Below are 21,329 nucleotides of genomic sequence, written 5' to 3' on the forward strand. Positions count from 1 at the left end.
ACAAAGCCATCCACAACCTGTCTCCTCCATACATATGTGACATGGTCTCCCGGTACCTACCAGCACACAACCTCCGATCCTCTCAAAACCTCCTTCTCTACTCCCCTCTCATCTCTTCTTCCCACAACCGCATCCAAGATTTCTCCCGTGCTTCCCCCATACTCTGGAACTCTCTACCCCAACACATCAGACTCTCGCCTACCATAGAAACCTTCAAGAAGAACCTGAAGACTCATCTCTTCCGACAAGCCTACAGCCTGCAGTGATCCTGAACTTACTGAACCACCACACAACCTGCCCTACCCTCTCCTAGTGTTTCATCACCCATCCCCTGCAGACTGTGAGCCCTTGCGGGCAGGGTCCTCCCCTCCTTATGTACCCGTGTGCCCTGTTTTTTTGCTCATGTTTAATGTATTTGTCTACATTTATCCCGTATTCACAAGTAAAGCGCCATGGAATAAATGGCGCTATAAAAATGTATAATAATAATAACAATAATAATAACAACAACAACTGAGTGATAATAAATAAAGACGCACAACGGTCATCACAATTTTTTTTTTTTTTAATTTAAAGTTGGGAAAAAGTTTCTCTGCCTAAAAAACAAACATGAAGAAGGGAAAACCATCAAGTTTAGGGATCAGAAGCCATAAAGACACATGGCATGCTACTGTGTCTTAGGAGAATCATTTACTGTACAAAAGGCGGGGGGGTTTGCAGACCGCATGGTTGTACAAGACCTACAGCAAGACCACTCACTGACCGGGAGGAACACGCGATCAGCGGCCCGAAATCACACATATGCGATCGACATGTCTCCTGACCGTCAGTTACCCGGTGCCCCATACACGATAAACCAGGGGTCACCAACATGTGGCTCGAGCTACATATGGCACCCGGGCCTATGGTTTGCAGCTCGTGACTGCCTACCAGGTTGGTTCGGCTTGTGGTTTGGTCCATGTCTAGCAAACAGCTAAGATGAGAAGGACTCCAGATGGTGACTTTTGTGAGTTGCTCCACACAGAAGAGCAGATCTGCATGCATATACTGGTCTTAGGGGGTAAAGTACTCTTGGAGATAGAACAATCCTGCCCTTCGGAGGTGCCTGGAGCTGGATGCGACACCGTGGTCGGAGTGCTTTGTGATAGAATACCGAAATCGGGATAAGGTGGGAGCCCTGGATGTAAAGATACGGCCTATGATGGAGGGCAGAAGGTCTTGGTGTGATGGGGAAACTTTGGCTGTGATTATACTGGTAACAGGGGCTTTGGGCGTCGTTGGCTTGAGTGGTGGTAGCAGGATGTTCCTACTCCATGAGACAGGGGAAGATGGGCCAGGATATGGCTCCAGACCCCCTTTCAGAGGTGAATGTGACTCTCCAGGTAAGGAAAGTTGGGTACATTGCATTACGCCACCATTAGTCAGTGTATGGGGGGCCTCATAGTTGCGTCACGGTATGCTGCCAACAGCTCCATATTTTCCCCAAGAAGCAATAACTCCACATTAATTGCAATTGTTAGAAGCTATAAATTTGTACAGTCGGAGTCTGAGGTTTTTGTTGGCGAGATAGATCAGTAAAAATTCCCAGCATACCCCTCAGACATATGTGACTGTATAGGTATAAAAAGGTCAGATGTTTTCCATATGGCACCCTTGTAATATATATTGCACAGTGTATTTCGTGTTGCCCTTTTATATAGGAAAACACTGATTCTTCTACTTTCCTTTACAGCTGAAAGAGGTATGCCGATAAGGACACCCCATTAGGGCGCAATAATGAGCGTTCACTGAATATTTGCCAAACACAAAGTGACCACAGTCTGATTTATTCATGAGATTTCTTTTATTTTTGCCTATAAAATGTGACAGCCACTATTATTGTGAAAAGCTAAGCTACCGTATATACTCGAGTATAAGCCGACCCGAGTATAAGCCGACCCCCCTAATTTTGCCACAAAAAACTGGGAAAACTTATTCAAGTATAAGCCTAGGGTGGAAAATGCAGCAGCTACTGGTTAATGTCAAAAATAAAAATAGATACCAATGAAAGTAAAATTAATTGAGACACCAGTAGGTTAAGTGGTGTTTTTGAATATCCATATTGAATCAGGAGCCCCATATAATGCTCCATACAGTTCATGATGGGCCCATAAGATGCTCTATATAAAAATGTGCCACATATAATGCTCCATACAGTTCATTATTGCCCCATAGCTGTGCCATATAGTGCTCTGCACCGTTCATTATTGCCCCATAGCTGTGCCATACAGTGCTCTGCACCGTTCATTATTGCCCCATAGCTGTGCCATATAGTGCTCTGCACCGTTCATTATTGCCCCATTGATGTACCATAGAAAGCTCTGCCATTGCTGCTGCTGCGGAAAAAAAAAAAAAAGCCATACTCACCTCTCTTGATTGCAGCTCCCGGCGTCTCGTTCCGGCGTCTCGTCCCGGCGTATCTCTGCACTGACTGATGAGGCAGAGGGCGCCGCGTACACTATATGCGTCATCGCGCCCTCTGACCTGCACAGTCAGAGCGGAGAGACGCCGGGAAGAAGGAGCGGCGCCCGGCGGCTGGAACGTGGACAGGTGAATATGCGATACTTACCTGCTCCCGGCGTCCCGCTCCTTCTCCCGGACAGCTGTCTTCGGTGCCGCAGCCTCTTCCTCTATCAGCGGTCACCGTTACCGCTGATTAGAGAAATGAATATGGGGCTCCACCCCTATGGGAGTGGAGTCCATATTCATTTTTCTAATGAGCGGTCCCACGTGACCGCTGAAGAGGGGAAGAACTGCAGCACCCGAAGACAGTGTGACAGGCAGGGGGAGCGTCAGGAGCGCCGGGACTAGGTGAGTATGCCTCAGCGCCCTCTCCCCCTCACCCGCCGACCCTGCCACCCACCGTGACTCGAGTATAAGCCGAGAGGGGCACTTTCAGCCCAAAATTTTGGGCTGAAAATCTCGGCTTATACTCGAGTATATACGGTATTTGAAGATGAAATGTTCTCTAAAAGGCCTAAAGTTAGAGATGACACATTTCCTTTGTATTTTAAGCAACAACAAAAAAACCCACTTTCAGCTTTTACATTGTAAATATTACAAAAAGGAAAATGGGCTGATGAAAAAGTTTGGGCACCCTGTATGACTAGTATCTAGTAGCACCCCCTTTTGAAAGTGTCACAGTTTGTAAACGCTTTTTGTAGCCAGTCAAGAGTCTTTCAATTCTTCCAATTCTGTGAGATTCCTGGGTCGTCTTGCATGCACTGCTATTTTGATGTCTTGCCACAGATTTTCAATGATGTTCAGATAAGGGGACTGTGAGGGCCATTGTAAACCCTTCAGCATGCGCTATTTGAGGTGGTTTATTGTGGATTTTAACGTGTGTTTAGGATCATTATCCATTTGTAGAAGCCATCCTCTTTTCAGATTTAGCTCTTTTACAGGTGGTGTTATGCTTGAATGAAGAATTGGTTGTATTTTCATTGAATCCATTCTTGACTCTACCCATGAAATGTTACCCGTGCCGTTGACTGCAACACAACCCCAATGCTTAATGGTTGGTGAGATGGTCTTTCCTGAAATTCTATGCCTTTTTTTCTCCATACATACCTTTGATCATTATGGCCAAAGAGTTCTATTTTAACCTCATTGGTCCACAGGACTTGTTTCCAAACTGGATCAGGCTTGTTTAGATGTTGTTTTGCATACTTCGGATGCTGAATTTTATGTTGAAGACGCAGGAGAGGTTTTCTTCGGACAACTCTTCCATTAAGGCCATTATTTATACAGGTCCCTCTGAACAATAGAACTGTTTCCACAACTATAGAGTGTGTTAAATCTTTCTGAAGGTTTTTTTTTGCAGTCAAGTCGGGTTTATGATTTGCCTCTCTCCTACAATCAGCTATCACTGAAATTTTGCTTGGTCTTATAGACCTTATCTTGACCTCCACTGTTCCTGGTAACAGTCATTTCTTATTTACATTTCGAACTGAGGAAAGGGCAACCTGAAAAAGCTTTTCTCTTTTCTTATATATTTCTTCTTAGTGGGCTTCCACCATTTTCAGAGTGCTAGGCAGCTGCTTAGAAGAGTCAATGGCTGCCGTTTTTGGCACAAGGTTAGAGGATGCTTATTTTTTTTTTATAAAGCTGGAAAACTTGCATTACCTGGCTTTTCTTAAACGTTGCTATTGAATAAGCCATAACCCCAACAGCCTAATTAAGGTGTGAAACCGTGGTCAAAGTTATCCGAGCACACAAATCTCCATGATTTTCACATGGTGCCTAACTTTTACATTGGTGGTGTTGTGTATGCTCCTTTTGATTTGCCTTCTGTTAGCAGAGATAGACGCAAGAAGCTACATACTGGTAATATCGTAGCCGAAGTCCAGAAAAAGGCAGATTCGGAGAAAAACCCGACACGTACCAGAAGCCACAAATAAGCAGATCCGCCTGCGCCCCCTTCCATGGCGGAGTGAGCACATAGCAGGTTTTGCAGCAGGAGTAGCCGAGGTAGGAGCAGCCTGACCTAGCACATTGGTAAGGACACTCAGAACAAGAGGTACGTGGCTACCAGCCGACATACAAGGGTCACTCAAGTCAACAGACTCTGGGAAAAATAAGTTGTTCTGCACATGAAGTGAACTCTGCCAGTGTGAAGGGGGTGAGGTTTATGGGTGAAAATTAACCAGCGCTAGACTTAATTATCCATTTCCAGGTACCGGTTCTCGGGTTTAATTAGGCATGTTATTTTTAATGGGCACAAAACACATTAATCCACTTTTCCAAGGGCAAAAAACATTTTCCAGGTGACTGAAGTTAAAAACAAATGTAGGTCTCCGGAGTAAAAGGGTCCAGTTCATGTTTGGTTATTTTACAAGAAAAAAAAAGTTTAATAGTAATAAAAGCAAAACATCCAAGAAACACGTGACCATATGAAAGCGCCATCCTGACATGGCCATATTGGTACCGCCTTGGTAAATCCGGAGTGTCGCGTCTCAGAAATCTGCATTTTGACATTCCACTGTTATTATTTCTGCAAATTTGCTATCTATTTAGTTGGGATGTTTAAAGGGTTAAGACACCCGTACACAGACTAACATTGGCCGGATTCAGACGACAGTCTAAGAGTAAGTTTACACAGGGCGCCTTCGCCGTGTGTTTTTTCTGCAGCAAAAACTGATCATCTAGGCAGGAAAGAAGCTGCACCAAAAAAACAGGTTTAGGTGCGTTTTTTGGCTGCATTTTTTTCCATGCGTTTTTTTACTCTTGCTGCATGCCAATAAAGTTGAGTGCACACAGAGAAAAAACAACTTCCTGTAGATAGAATAGATAGATTGATAGAATGAATAGATAGAATAGATACATCACCTACAGTATCCTCTTCCCCAGCATTTTCCCACGGTGCAGAGGTTACCTCCGGTCAGGCTGTGAGGGAGCGCAGGCTCGGTAACGTCACCGCTAGTTACTGAGCCTGCGCCCGCTCCGTCTCCTTCATTCCCAGCCTGCGCCCGCTCCGTCTCATTCATTCCCAGCCTGCGCCCGCTCCGTCTCATTCATTCCCAGCCTGCGCCCGCTCCGTCTCCTTCATTCACTTACAGCCGGGAGTAGCCACATTAGCAGCGCTCCCGGGTGTAAGCTTTATCTCCCCCTGGATACTGTGTGGGACACTCGTTATATCGGACTGCGACGGATCAGGGAGTATACTTTTGCTTTTTTATTTTAGTTTTATTACAGAAGATCGAGGGCTTTGCTTGGAATGGCAGAACAATGAAAAGATTGCAAAACTGTGTGGTGTTTTATTTCATTAAAAGACTTTTTGCTGCATGTGTTTATTTAAAACTTTAATTACTATAGGATTAGTAATGGGTAGGTGTCTTATTGACGCCTCACCATTATTAAGCCGGCTTAACGTCACCTTACAATAGCAAGGTGACATTAACCCCTCATTACCTTGCTTGCCACTGCTGCAGGGCAAGTGGGAAGAGCCAAAGTGCCAGAATTGGTGCATCTAATAGATGCGCCTTTTCTGGGCAGCTGCGGGCTGCTATTTTTAGGCTTGGGGGCTATATCCATGGCCCCTTACGAGCCTGAGAATACAAGCCCCCAGCTGTGAGCTTTAGCAAGGCTGGATGTCAAAAATGGGGGGACCCCACGCCATATTTTTAAATTATTTATTTTTTTAAAAGCAAGAGGACTCATCTATTCTTGATAACTATCCTTGCTGAAGCTGACAGCTGAGGTTGCAGCCCCCAGCTGTGAGTTTTGTCTGACTGGTTATCAAAATTAGGGGGGTACCCACGCTGGTTTTTTTTTTTTTTTTTTTTTTTTAATTTATTTATTTATTTATTTATTTATTTATAGCGGAGCAGCAGATGAATAAACCCATCCGCCGCTCCTGCTGTGACTGTAATTAGCGGCAGTAGGTGTCAGATGATGGGAACAGTAGTCCCATCATCTGACACCAGTGATCGGAGGCCAGTTTACACCTCCGATGACAGCTGAGCACTCCCGCTCTCTTCTGACAGCGGGGAGCAGCCGCGGCGATGCATGCGCCCCTATATTTAACATGGGGGCGCATGGACATGCGTTTGCATGCGTTTTGCGATGCATGCGTCGTTTTTGCCGCAAGCGTTAGGGCGCAGAGGACGCAGCAAGATGCATTTTTTTGCGTCCAAAATCCGGCAAAAAAAAGGACGCATGCGTCGCAAAACTATGCGTTTTGCATGCGTTCTTGTTTGCGTTACCGACGCAGCAGCGCACAACGCAAATGTGAACGTAGCCTTACCCTAACATGTATGGTGTCTTCTTGACTCCACCAAAAGATGATGTAGGGGGAAGGAAAAGATCCATCTTGTGCAATTTCGGACTGATGATCCTTTTCATCTCTGAGATAAACCACCGCCAGAAAAGTCTGGCAGCAGCTCTCTCATAGCAACAACAGGAGGAGCTCAGTAGGACCTATGGAGTGTATGGAGGAGTCAGAAGAGATAGCTGTCAATGGTTCGGCCAACAGCCATCTATTGTGTAGGGCCCCTTCCTCTCAACATAACAAATGGTTAAATTACATAGCACTTATGAAAACAAGCAACTTTGAAATTCACTAGTTATTAAAAATGATCTTAGTTCACAAGAATGGAGGGAATTTTACTTTATCGGTTCATGCACGTTGTCCATCACAGGTGGCCAAGCATGTGCAGTGCTTACAAGCTCTTAAGAGCTGCTCTGAAGCTGACCTGCTGGCAGCATGGTGGAGCACATAGGGCTGACCAGATTGCAGCAAAGCTTCCTCTGCTTGCAGCATGGTGGAGCACATAGGTAGGGCTGACCAGATTGCTGCAAAGCTTCCTCTGCTTGCAGCATGGTGGAGCACATAGGGCTGACCAGATTGCTGCAAAGCTTCCTCTGCTTGCAGCATGGTGGAGCACATAGGTAGGGCTGACCAGATTGCTGCAAAGCTTCCTCTGCTTGCAGCATGGTGGAGCACATAGGTAGGGCTGACCAGATTGCTGCAAAGCTTCCTCTGCTTGCAGCATGGTGGAGCACATTGGTAGGGCTGACCAGATTGCTGCAAAGCTTCCTCTGCTTGCAGCATGGTGGAGCACATAGGTAGGGCTGACCAGATTGCTGCAAAGCTTCCTCTGCTTGCAGCATGGTGGAGCACATAGGTAGGGCTAGAGGCACAGCAATGGTGCTGGTCCAAACGGTCCATCCTCAGGAGCGCACCGTCAGGAATCAGCGAGTGATCGGAGCGGTGCGCTCCTGAAGATGAAACCTGAGAACGACACCTTTAAGTCTCGCCCCCGAGGAACATCACCAGAGTTTAACCACCCATTTCAGGGCAGGGTTTTGGACATTTTTGGTGCAAAATTTGCCAAACTTCTGGACAGTGACTACAAATTCAAGACTATTGGCAACTATGGCTCGGATAAGCCAACATCAATGATTGGGAAGTGAGAGCGTGCGTACAACCACCCCCTATTAACACGGGAAACCTCCAATTTATTCATACATTTCCAGGTGGAGGCACAATGCGGCGTGAGGCATTTTATAAGGAGCACAAATTATTTCTAAACCAGACAACTACTAGTGAGCAGACAAAGAGAGCCCTCATTAAAGGGATTGCCCGACTTGTAGAACCCCTTTATTAATTGGGGGTCCTCCTTGAAGGCACCATTGTTCTATTGCCAGGACTCCATTTTAAATCAGCTGTAACTACACGGATGCCAATTTGTAAAAGTGCATTTTCTTAGGAATTACAAGGAAAAAAGTGAATGCAGCGATTCCAGTAGAAATCAGTGGTCTTAACGGACTTTGGTTCTCGACACCCCACTGACCCATTAAACATGCCCTTATAAAACACATGGAAAACAGAGGTCCACAGCGGACAACCCTAATAACAGTTAAGGACAATTCTGAAAAAAAAAAAAAATAGCTTAAAAGCTTCTAAATGATCTCTCATTACAACAAAAACCATGCACCAGAACAGTAAAACCATCTGCAGTGAGGCTTCCACACCCGACAACCATCATTTAGCCCTGTACCGAGGGCAGACATCGGCGCTGGAGCTGCATGCCACGCTCTGCGGGGGGTGGGAGACAAGATGCCATTGATTGGCATCCACGCTGCTGTCTAGATATGTCCCAACCTGCATCACTGAGAGAACCGCAGCCACATCGTAACTCAGGGACTCCAATGACTCACGACTATGTGACTCAGAGGCAATGTATGGGCTGCAATGCATTCTCCATTGTATGACAGCGTATAGTCAGCACTCCCCGTACAATTAAAGTGAGTAAAGAAGAGAAGAATTTTGTTGGGTAAAGGGCCATATTTATAAAGGTTCAGCACATCATTATATAACAATTTTACAACTTATGATCAGATGAGTGCACATTACCATGTTAAATATACGGACAATATTAAAAGGGACACAAATCTTAATCATTAGGCTCGGGGTTTTTGTTCATCCCATTGCCCCCGGAACTTAAAATCCAGCACCTCACCATGCCCTCAGCCTGTGCAAACATTTGTTAAAGAACGTCTTGTTCTTGAGAGCTCACCGATACCAGCGCGGTCCTGTGATAGGAGTTATAGGTGTAAAAAGTCCATTCAGGACATTTCTCCCCTCCTAAATATTCCACCATCATCCGTGAGTGGCATCACTGAAAAATGAAAGTGTTTAGGAACGACGGGTATGAAGTAGCAGACTACAGTCCAAACCTCCGCTAGCAAAAACAGTCTCAAGAGGTTAATTGCACAGGTTTCCATGACCAAGCAGCTGAATGCAAACCTTACATTACCAAGCACAGTACCAGGTGTCGAATAGAGTGGTGTAAAGCTGCCACTGGACTCTGGAGCAGTGAAGACGAGTTCTGTGCAGTGGCGTCTCACACTTCTTTATCTGGCCTCTGATGGACAAGTCTGGATTTGGTCAATGCCAGGAGAACAATACCTGGCCTGACTACATTGTGCCATCTGTACAGGGAGGAGGGATAATTTGGGGGGTTTGTTTTTCAGGGAAAGGGGTAGGCCTATGACTCTTGGAAAGGCTACAGAGATGGGAAATCTTAATCCAGCATACCAAGACATTTTGGCTAATTGTAGTTTACAACTTTGTGGGAAAAGTTTGAGAAGGACCTTTTCTGTTCCCCATGACTGTGCCTCAGTGCACAAAGCAAATTTCCATAAAGACATGATTGGGGGAAGTTTGGAGTGAAAGAATTTGACAGGCCACATCCAACACCTTTGGGATGAACTAGAACGCAGACTGAGCCAGGTCATCTTATCCAACATCAGTGTCTCACCTCACAAATGCTCTTCTGGGCAAAAAAAATCCTGCAGATACCTTCAAAACTTTGTAGAAAGGCTTCCCAGTAGAGTGGACATCTCTATGGCCACAAGAGGTGGCCCCCATTCCATGTTACTGGATTTATTATGATGGGATGCCATAAAAGTTCCTCTGTGTGTAATGTGGAGGGTCCCAATACTGTCCTCCACATACTGGATCTTAGGTTGGTTTTTTTGCCCATGACTGTGTAGGATCCAGATAATCGTGCAGTGAGTAACCAGAGACGCTTACCACAAATCTGTGCCGCCAACCTTCTGCAATGCCAGTGAATATGTCGCACATGATGATGCATCAGCTGGCATCCCACCTAACATCATTAGTACCAGGGGGCTGGAAAAGTGAAGAATCACCACACAGATACACAGAAGTCAATGGCCGGAGTTTAGCACCTTGAGCTGAATACACTTCTCAGCTGAACTTCATATTTCTGCTACTGAACGGCCTTGACAACTAAAGGAAGCATCTGCAATGCGAGGTGTCAGGAAAGGCGAGACCTCCACAGTGGATATATGATCTCACTACAGAAGCTGGACGCCCTCCAGCTCCAGGGCCCAGCTTGCCCCACTTAGCCCCAGCTTGTCAAGATGTCGCAATGTCTTCCTACTCCGCTTTGTGCGGATACTTGGGAGAATTCAATTTCACTTAGCAACCAAGAAAAGGAAGATCAAAACAGCTCCTTAAGGCCTAGAAGCACAGGGGGCCCCGGGCAGTGAGGAATCTTATTATTCCAGGGGACCACGCCTCGGTCTGGGGGAGAGATATCGGTCTTCTGGCAGCAGGCTTTAACGCTGCAGATAATACAGTGCAGAAAGCTGGCGTTTTATGGGCGCATCGTGAAAATTATGGAAGCTGCTTTATTTATTATTCACCAAGGATCTTCCACTAAATTCCACAGTCCTGCAGCCCCCCGCTGATTGCTGTATGTGTAACACATGAAAAAACACCCAAAAGTTTTTCAGCGGCTGTAATCGTGCGCTTAAACTCCACCTCATCTTCAGCAGATCAGGAGGCCATACACGGAGGGGTCGGTCAGTGGGTAATGCCCAACAGACCAATTTATACTGGCAGAATCACACAGGAGCAGCACTAATATAAAAGGCTCGTCTATAATGGCGTTTTATTTTTATTAAAAAAAATGCAAGAAATTTCTAAAACAGACAGGCTAGAGGAACACCTTTACGGATTCTAGGACCCCTTTAAAGCTCAGAGGCTTCATTGTGAACCTGACCCTCTTGTAAGAGGACTAGTGATGAGCGCAAGTGCTCATTACCAGAGTCTGCCTAGGGTGACATGTTCAAGTTCCCACGTTGCATTTTTCATGGCTTCTAGACGTCCACAAAACTTGCGGCAATTGTCTGACAAAAACGGGTAATCCTGAAATGTTTTGTGGATGTTTAACAGCCGTGAAAAAGACACTTACAGGGACTCAAACCTGTCACCCGGGCACCCGCCACACGAGGCGTATACCCGGGCACCCGCCACACGAGGCGTATACCCGGGCAGCCGCCACACGAGGCGTATACCCGGGCACCCGCCACACGAGGCGTATACCCGGGCACCCGCCACACGAGGCGTATACCCGGGCACCCGCCACACGAGGCATACCCGGGCACCCGCCACACGAGGCATACCCGGGCACCCGCCACACGAGGCATACCCGGGCACCCGCCACACGAGGCATACCCGGGCACCCGCCACACGAGGCATACTCGGGCACCCGCGACACTCTAGGCATACCCGGGCACCCGCGACACTCGAGGCAGGAATAAATCAGCGGGAATCAAGCAAGCACAAAAACTGGTCACTCCTGACCTGGTGACAGGTATAGTCGTCCCATAAGACAACATTACTCATCTATACACTGGAGAGATGATTAAACATGTCCAAACCTTGTTGTCAATGTGACAACCGGCAAGAAGAAGCATCAGCAGCTTTTTCTGCTCCTCCAGTTGAGGGCATATGTATGCTCAGCTGAGCAGATCGTGCGTGTGATCAAGCATTTCGCCATCTACTGAAAATATACAACCTCCTTAGGCCTCCTCCACACATCAGTGCGTTATCCATGTGTCGGTTTGTACCATCAGTGTCACGTCTTTTTTTCGTTATGGATAAAGGAATAAATAAATTACAAACCTCTCCTATATTTGCAATGTTAAACATGCACAGCACAAGAATGCTCATGCCTTTGTCAGTGGGCAAACTTACAAAATTATCAAGGGATCAAATACTTATTTCCCCCCACTGTGTATCTTTTAGAGATTTACATGTAAAAATAAACTTTTAAAAGAGCCAGCGAGCACAGCAGCATCACACTGCACAGCACAAGGCACAGACCGGGAAAGATTGGGAAGGGGGAAGGCTACTTTGGCTGTAAAAATAGTATTATGTGCAGCAGAGTTTGCCAGAGCTCAACACACAGTTTGTCAAATTTATCGACACTTTAACCCCCTGAACTAAATGCCTGGCAGCTGCTGTCCTTCATGGTCTCCATACAAGCAGGCACAGAAACAGCTGGACCAGGAGTGTAAAGAGTCAACTCTTGCCCTATGGGCATTGCTGAAGTCTAGCTAGTGCCGCTCGTCTTATACTCCCCTTGATAGTATATACATCCAACCGATCAATTTAATACTTGTGGCCCAGTGACTACACGACGTAATGAAGAGACATACAGTGGTACTTTAAAGTTTGTGAACGCTTCCAAATTTTCCATATTTCAATATAAATTTGACTTCACCCCTTAGTGACCAGGCTTTTATTTAAATCTGACATGTGCCTTTATGTAGTAATAATTCTCAAATGCTTCAACATATAGCATTGGTTTTGAGAATGTATACTTTATGATAATAAATTTAGGTTGATTTGTTTTGCTTTAATTAATAAAAATATCAGAGATTTGACAAAAATGTAAAAAAAAAAATTGCTAAATTTTCAAACTTTGAAAGATTATCCCTTTAATCCAGATCGTCATTCCACGCAAAAATAATAATAAATAACGTTTCCGTCATGTCCGCTTTACATCAGCGCCATTTGTAAAATGTTTTATTTTGTTAGCATTTTAGAGGCTTAGAAATGTAGCAGCTCCAGCACGGATGTTGGCGAGCTCACCGAATCAGGGACGGGTGCACAAACTTTCAAGCGCTGCTGTATTGGACGTCTGAGGTTTTTACTGAACGCACGTGTCTGGAAAGGATGATGCATGATAACTGGATAGGACAGTGAGGTTTTGTGGTCTTGTAAAGACTTTCGTTGTTTTGTAGTGAGGCCAATCTTTACATTTTGGAAGTCTTGAGTCCTATTCTTTAAGGGTCATTTACAATTTATGGCCTGGGAGAAGACGACCAATGAGAAATACTAATTCCTAGATGATTCCCAGTGCATGCAGACAGACATTGTGACACATATTAGGCTCTGATGACACCAGGCTGGGTCTATGCAGCCAAGTCTCCAGCGGTGAAATACGGACGTGACTGACTCCCACCGGCCGAGGTCTATTCCTATGCCCACGAGTCAGTCCTGCACACACAGGCGATGACGGCCCACTAAAGCATCATCTTTCGTCTGAGCAATGTGCCGTCTGATCGGCAGGGCACCAAGGTTGGATCTACAGGTGGCCAACGCATCAGACTTCTCCCTTTAAACCCCAAACCAGGTGACAGAAGGCATCACTCCCGTTCTCCGGCACGGCTCTCTGCACAATGCTGTTTCCTCCTCTCTGCACTGGGCTTGGCATGGAAGGATACAATTGTCTGCGCACAACAGGAAGTACGAATGTTCCTGTAACACGATCGCTGGCAATTTCTGCTATCAGGCTGCCAGGGGCCCGCTCAGCCCTTGCCATCAGTGTCATGCCCATTCCAGGGGCGTCATCTGCGCAACCCCAAAGTACAACGCTTTATGTAAAAAGATTTGACGTAGTTTCTGGCTGAAAAGTAAAAAGGCACCGTGCCCCCGGGGGGGAAGGGGGTGTCTGCCAGCTTTCCAAGAGCTGTACATTGCAAATCTGCCAAGGAGTGGGGATTAATCACAGCAGACGTTATGTGACAGCCCCCGCCAGGACGGGAACGTGCTGAGAAGTAGAGCGGAGAAGTCATAAGGAACCTGTCAGGGCATCTTCTGATATTATAGCGGTATGAATGTGGATTTATTTATTCTAAGTTGATCTTATGCCTTACCAACGCTGTAATTATTGTAGAGGATTTCTTCCATATGCTAATTAGGCAGGACTAGTCCAGCGCAAGCACCTCTTCCTCTGGACTAGTCCTGCTGCACATCTTCTCATCACTCCTCCATGGATGTGACTGACAGCCTTCATAATAGGCCTTCCATGACAAGTATTGTATGCCAGCTGTCAATCACTCCCATGGAGGTGAGATTAGATCTGAGGCAGGATTAGTGTAGGGGAAGAGATGCTGCGCTGGACTACTCCTGCCTCATGGGCACATCTTACATTGCTGGATCAATGTTAATTCTTTAAAAAAGTTGTCCACTACTTGGACAACTTGTTGTCACATCCCTCACTTGGCCCCCATAAAATAATAAAACGTTCCCGCCGTGCTGGAAACGTTCCCGCCGAGCTGTTGTGACACCGTCACTCAATCAGCTCTGACGTCCCTGTCCCCCGCCTCCTGTCGAATTGAATATGAAGAGGAAGTCAGGGATCAGCTGCAGCCTGGACTTCCTCTTCAAGTTCGATTTGTCCAAAGGAGGAGACAGTGACACCAGTGCTGTTTGGGAGCTGGGGGTCACGTGTCAAAACAAACATATTAGAGCCCCAGGGAGAGAGTGCCGACCCAGCTGGAATGGCGCCAGCACGGGAGGCGAGTATAAGCTTTATTATTTTATGGGGTCAAAACATTTTGATCAAGCAGTTGATGTCCTAGCAATGGACAACCCTTTTAAAGTTTGAAGTTAGTAACACACAGAAGTTACCCTATTAGAGTAAAGAAATCCATACCGCTGTTTTAGTTGACAGGGACAATCAAGGGAACTGTTAGGTTCCCTTTAAAGGGTTTGTTCAGTCTTAGGATGACTGAAGACTTGGGAATCCTCACATCGTTCGTACTGCACGCACTCTGGGGCTCTCCGATGCCCACACCGGCGGTCACGTGACCACATGTATGCGATATGCATACTACCTGGCCACATTTCCACTAGACATTTCCGGCCTGAAGCAATGCACTAGCGTTGAGAGGCCCGGTCCAGTCTAGTCGGAATGTGGCCGGGTGCTTGTGGTTACGTGACCGCCCGCACCTGGGGAAGCCTCGCAGCGCGCAGTAGGTTTCACAAGTATGCAGACGTGTAGCTTAAGACCAGACAACCCCTTTAAACTGGATCTTAAAATTGCAAAATAGGACAACACAATGACCTGCATTTGGTAAAGATTTTAGCGGAATTAAACTCGCCATTAAAGAGGACCTCGTCAGCGCTCCTGGTTTACCAAATATTTATTTTCCATTCAGACTTCTCCATAGCAAATTTTGGTGTAACGAAGCATTGGGCTCGCATATAACATGGCAGGACTTTTAATCTCAGATTTCATAAATCGCTAACATTGGTTTATTCCCCTCTCCCTGTTGAGAATCCATAGTTGCTTGGAGCAGCGATGGGTAAGGAGGGAGGGATGGCGCCTGAACATTCATTATACAGCTATCGGATGCCTGTGGCGAGTGGTTAGGGTGCACTCAATAAGGGGAACAGTAACACCCAATTGTCTATTTCTACAGGGACAGTAGAACTCTTGTAAGTCACTTTGCTCCATAATTCCTTATTTATGAAGGATGAGAGCAGGTACTAATACAGGAGAACTGAGCGTTCCTCTATAGGAATAACACACAAGCAGTGAACTATGAGGGGCTCCCAGCGGACGCACACACCTGGTCAGTGACGGTGGCAGTCACAACAGTGATATTGGTCCTCTGCACAGCTTACTTTATGCAGTCAGCGATCAGCCGTCCAGGAGAAGGTTCTACAAAAAGTCTCACAAGTAATCCTAATAGAAAAATCAACCAATCAATCTACAATGAGCACACATACACAGTACATTACATTTACATCACACATAATACTGATGCAGCCAGAGCTTAGCAGAGGAGGCAATGCCAGCACAGGAAGCGGGTGCAAGCTTGGATTGTGATCTCTGGCATGCACCACCACACCGCTCTGTTCAGAAACCCAAAGGCGGGGGAGCAGCCCATGGAGCCCTACTCAACCCCGGGGCGTAGCCCAAAAGCCCTACCCCACACCGGGGTGCAGCCCATGGAGCCCTACCCCACCCCAGGGCACAGCTCAACGAGCCATGCCCTACCCCACCCCGAGGTGCAGCTCAGCAAGCCCTACCTCACCACAGGGAGCAGCACTGCCCTACTCCACCCCCGGAGCACTGCTCAGAGAGCTCTACCCCACCCCGGGGCGCAGCTCAGCGAGCCCTACCTCACCACAGGGAGCAGCTCTGCGAGCCCTGCCCTACCCCATCCCAGGGCGCAGCTCAGAGAGCCCTACCTCACCACAGGGAGCAGCACTGCCCTACTCCACCCCCGGAGCACTGCTCAGAGAGCCCTACCCCACCCCGGGGCGTAGCTCAACAAGCCATGCCCTACCCCACCACAGGGAGCAGCTCTGTGAGCACTGCCCTACTCCACCCCCGGGGCGCAGCTCAGAGAGCCCTACCCCACCCCCGGGGCGCAGCTCAGAGAGCCCTACCCCACCCGCGGGGCACAGCTCAGAGAGCCCTACCCCACCCCCGGGGCGCAGCACAGAGAGCCCTACCCCACCCCGGGGGCACTGCACAGAGAGCCCTACCCCACCCCCGGGGCACAGCTCAGAGCCCTACCCCACCCCCGGGGCACTGCTCAGAGAGCCCTACCCCACCCCCGGGGCGCAGCTCAGAGAGCCCTACCCCACCCCCGGGGCGCAGCACAGAGAGCCCTACCCCACCCCGGGGGCACTGCACAGAGAGCCCTACCCCACCCCCGGGGCACAGCTCAGAGCCCTACCCCACCCCCGGGCACTGCTCAGAGAGCCCTACCCCACCCCCAGGGCACAGCTCAGAGAGCCCTACCCCACCCCCGGGGCGCAGCACAGAGCGCCCTACCCCACCCCGGGGGCACTGCACAGAGAGCCCTACCCCACCCCCGGGGCGCAGCTCAGAGAGCCCTACCCCACCCCCGTGGCACAGCTCAGAGCCCTACCCCAACATTTGAATAGTTGTGCACACAATTTTCTTCGTGTTAGTGGTTATTGTCAGGGCATGATCAATGGATGCGGAAGGAGTGGGATACGTTATCAGGTTATTCAAGTCAAGCTCACACATTGCAAATTTGCAGTGCAGATTCCGAACAGCGAGTCCGCAGCAATCTACAGCACTATTAAAAACTAATGGGTTTTTCAAAAATCCAAAGTTACAGAAAAAAATATATCTGCAAAAAAAAAAAAAACAAAAGCATGGTGCGGATTACAAATCTAAATGAAACTCCGCTTTATAATCCAATTCATTATTAGTAAATGAAGGAAGACGAAATCAGTGAGTAACACATAGGTTTTGTCTGCGGATTTGCAACCAAATCCACAGTGAAGTTTCCCACAACATGTGAACATGGCCTAATATATTATTACAGAATAGTTACATTTATAAAGTCAATCACAAACGACCTTTAAAAGGTAAATCATAATGCTGATGCCCCACAGGGAAAAAGGGGTCTGACGCACATGGTCACCGTGTATATAAAGAGCATATATAGGGCTATAATGGGGGGGGAAGACACACAGATGGACAGAAAAATACATTTAAGAGCCCTCAGGTGCGGTCACCCAGCTTACGTGTAGGTCTGGGGCACATCATGGAGCAGAGCTTGGATTCTCATGTATAAATTGAGAGCCAATGCAAAAAAAACAAAACAAAAAAAACAAAAAAAAACTTCTGCCCCCTTGTGGATGATGCAGAAGGCCAATTTTGTGGGTCCGTTCTTTTGTACGTGTACACAACATCTTTTACAGGTACAGTCCGCTCTAAAAAATAAAAAAAATAAAAAATAAAAACACCTGAACAAGATATAGAAATACAGTATATATTTTGATAAAATTTTCTCAAAAGATGTCAAAAAAAAAAAAAAAGGTTGAAAGACTGGACCTGATGATCCTTCTAAGGTTTTCTGCTTGGAAGATGCCACAAACTAAATAAAGAAGTCTATGGGGGGAAAAAAAAAAAAAAAACTGACGGAAGACACCTGGTGTCTCTTAAAAACGCAGAAAAAAAAAAAAAAAACACTTCGGAGTTTCCTGAAGCGAGATCCCGTGAAAAACACCAGTTGGGTTCACCCGAGCTGGAAAAACATTGTGCACATTGCCTATTTCAGTCCACAATTCCCATTTGGTTGCCGGCTTCCTGACCTAACAGCCTTAATAATAATCTTTATTTTTATATAGCGCTAACATATTCCGCAGCGCTTTACATTTTTTCACACATTATCATCACTGTCCCCGATGGGGCTCACAATCTAAATTCCCTATCAGTATGTCTTTGGAATGTGGGAGGAAACCGGAGTGCCCGGAGGAAACCCACGCAAACACGGAGAGAACATACAAACTCTTTGCAGATGTTGTCCTGGGTGGGATTAGAACCCTGGACTCCAGCGCTGCAAGGCTGCAGTGCTAACCACCGCGCTACTTCCGGTCTCTGTGCCCCTGCCCGTCCCCACCTCTTGGCTAGTTCCCACCCCTTCCTTAGAGTAGTTCATGACACGTCATGCAGAATACTCCCTCCTCTGGGCAAGTTTGCCCTCACTAATGCTCAGCACTGATTGCGCAGGAGCGATGCACACCGCGCCACTTCCGGTCCGGGACTTCCGGTTTGGCGGTATTCTTAAGCAGTACCGCTACTCGCTCCTACCACACTCCCACAGCAGGGCGCTCTAAACAGGTACGGAGATCTCCTACAGCCAGCACCTCATAAGCCATCTGCCCTGCAGTCTATACAAGTCTATATATTTATTGTACCTCCTAACGGATAGGCCTTTTTCACAGTGAGACAGCCTCCCCTATCAGGCTCCTTATACTCGGGACACAGAGAATTTATCTGACCCTATACAAAGGTATTTATTTCTCCTCCCTGCCTCTCCTTTACCATCCCTTCTCCCTGGATTATGGACACACTGTATGGGTCTGGCACATAGATAACAGACCTCCCACTGCTACTACGACCTTTCCCTCACACTTTATGACATACCATAGGGGACCCTTCCTTTTGGTTCCTAACTCATACCTGACGGGATCACCTATATGGGAACACCTACAGCATACATTACACACCTATAGATTTACTTTTGTCAGATACCTACACGATTTTCTGTGCCTATATTATGTATACTTTTGTAGTCTAATATAGATCTTATCATAATGACAGGACATACCTGGAAGGGATCGCTTATTCTCCTCTACCATTGCCACTGTTGTATATAATTATAACAAGAACCAGAGGTAATTTAAATGTATATATCTCACCTGACCTAACATGTCTAGAGAAACTGATTCCTGTCGCTTCCGATTGCCAGTCCTTCACGACTTCTGGTTGCCTGTTTTTATTTTTATCCTATTGGTGATATTTTGTTGTTTTGTTTTGATAGCTTGTGTTATGTCATTTTTTTATTTTTATTTTGTTATTTTTATTCTCGATCTCATTTCTAATGTAAATTATGTTGCTGTATTATAGACAGATGTTTACACTGTTGTTTTTCTACTCTCCGAGCAACCCCATGAATAAGACCCGGGAGGGTCGAAACGTTTCCCCTATCAGGCTCCTTATACTCGGGACACAGAGAATTTATCTGACCCTATACAAAGCAACCCCATGAATAAGACCCGGGAGGGTCGAAACGTTGGGTTCTCTCCTCCATTTTTTCAATGTGGCAACCTTTTGTATCTTGTATTTAAATAAATTTGGCACAAAACCTTTTTGCATCATACCAAAATTGAGTGTGCGGTATATTTCTATACTTGATTGACTTGGATCACACGGTCCGTTATACCAGCACCTCCGTGTCCCAGACTCGAGTGCACACCATCACCCATATATTTGTGCTAACCACTAAGCCACCGTGCCGCCCGGTGCCTTCTGCCTGTGACACTGCGGGGTCACATCAGGAGACCCTTGTCTGAGGTGGGTATTGCGACCTGAGCAGAACACGAACATGCGAATGTGACCTGAGGGTGAAGGATTATGTTAAAGAAATGATGGAACTTTTTGATGCAGACTTGTGCACCGACAATCTGACCTGGGTTTCCGTGACACGCACGCCGGGGTGGGGTGGGTTTCCGTGAGATGCACGCCGGGGTGAGGTGGGGTGGGTTTCCGTGACACGCACGCCGGGGTGAGTTTCCGTGACACGTGCGCCGGGGTGGAGTGGGGTGGGTTTCCGTGACACGTGCGCCGGGGTGGAGTGGGGTGGGTTTCCGTGACACGTGTGCCGGGGTGGAGTGGGGTGGGTTTCCGTGACACGTGCGTCGGGGTGGAGTGGGGTGGGTTTCCGTGACACGTGCGTCGGGGTGGGTTTCCGTGACACGTGCGCCGGGGTGGAGTGGGGTGGGTTTCCGTGACACGTGCGCCGGGGTGGAGTGGGGTGGGTTTCCGTGACATGTGCGCCGGGGTGGAGTTGGGTGGGCTTCCGTGACATGTGCGCCGGGGTGGGTTTCATTAGCACAGAACTAGCCTAGAGTTTTATCACATCTTGTCCATTCTGGTTGCAAATTTTCATTGTGGATTTCACACGTTTCATTAGAAATGCACAAGAAAACCTGCCGGCAGATGAAGAATTTGCAGCGGATTTTCAGAATAATTTTTTTTAGGGAATTATCCCAATTCCTAGACTGTATTTCTATAAATGAGAGACTAATTACACTGTCTAATTGTAATGTCAGCATGCAGATTTGTGGCGATCAGCCGGACACCGGGAGACATGGTTTACTGTTCAGTGAGACAAGGACTTAACCACAGTGGGAAAGCTAGGTGGCCGGCGTCTCATCCAGCTTTTCCATAGCCCAGAATGGCAGTGGTCTTCAAGCAGCAGCACAGATTCATTACATGGACCTGCGTCATCCATGTAGTTACATTTCATCTGGAATGCCGCTCCACCATAACCGACCAAATCCTTAAAGCAAATAAAATAGTTTTATCAGAAGTATTAAGGCCCCTCACCCCTGGTGCCATATTGTATAGACAGGGCCAGCTGGCACCGGATGAAAGGAGAAGTGTTAAATCCACAGTCCAGGCTGATCCCGGCCATGGAGAAGTGACTGTGACACAGCGCAGAGTAGATTTCCAGTCCTCCAGCAAATCACCAGAAAATATATTCATGACGAACACTTGAGACGTGTCAACAAGGTCTGACCTTAATCCGTCAGCATGTAAGCGGCCTGAAGAAACACAGGAGAGCGCGACAAAACTAATCATCGCTCCGATGACAGGCGAGAACCTGCGCAATGGTGGAAACAG

The 21,329-nt window shown here is 47.2% G+C and overlaps 1 protein-coding gene across 2 annotated transcripts in view; it reads right to left on the reverse strand.

Moving 5' to 3' along the window:
• The window catches only part of PPP2R3A (protein phosphatase 2 regulatory subunit B''alpha), a 219,329-nt gene that overhangs the window by 157,939 nt on the left and 40,061 nt on the right, over positions 1 to 21,329 (reverse strand). Inside the window, exon 2 of one of the 2 annotated variants that reach the window (XM_069727960.1) lies at positions 15,721 to 15,836. The exons of the other annotated variant lie outside the window; for it this stretch is intronic. The gene's annotated coding sequence lies outside the window, so the exon portion shown is untranslated. The remainder of the gene's footprint in view (positions 1 to 15,720; positions 15,837 to 21,329) is intronic. 2 annotated transcript variants of the gene reach the window in all.

This window comes from Ranitomeya imitator, chromosome 5 (assembly GCF_032444005.1).
Source record: "Ranitomeya imitator isolate aRanImi1 chromosome 5, aRanImi1.pri, whole genome shotgun sequence".
In the NCBI taxonomy this organism is placed as follows: domain Eukaryota; kingdom Metazoa; phylum Chordata; class Amphibia; order Anura; family Dendrobatidae; genus Ranitomeya; species Ranitomeya imitator.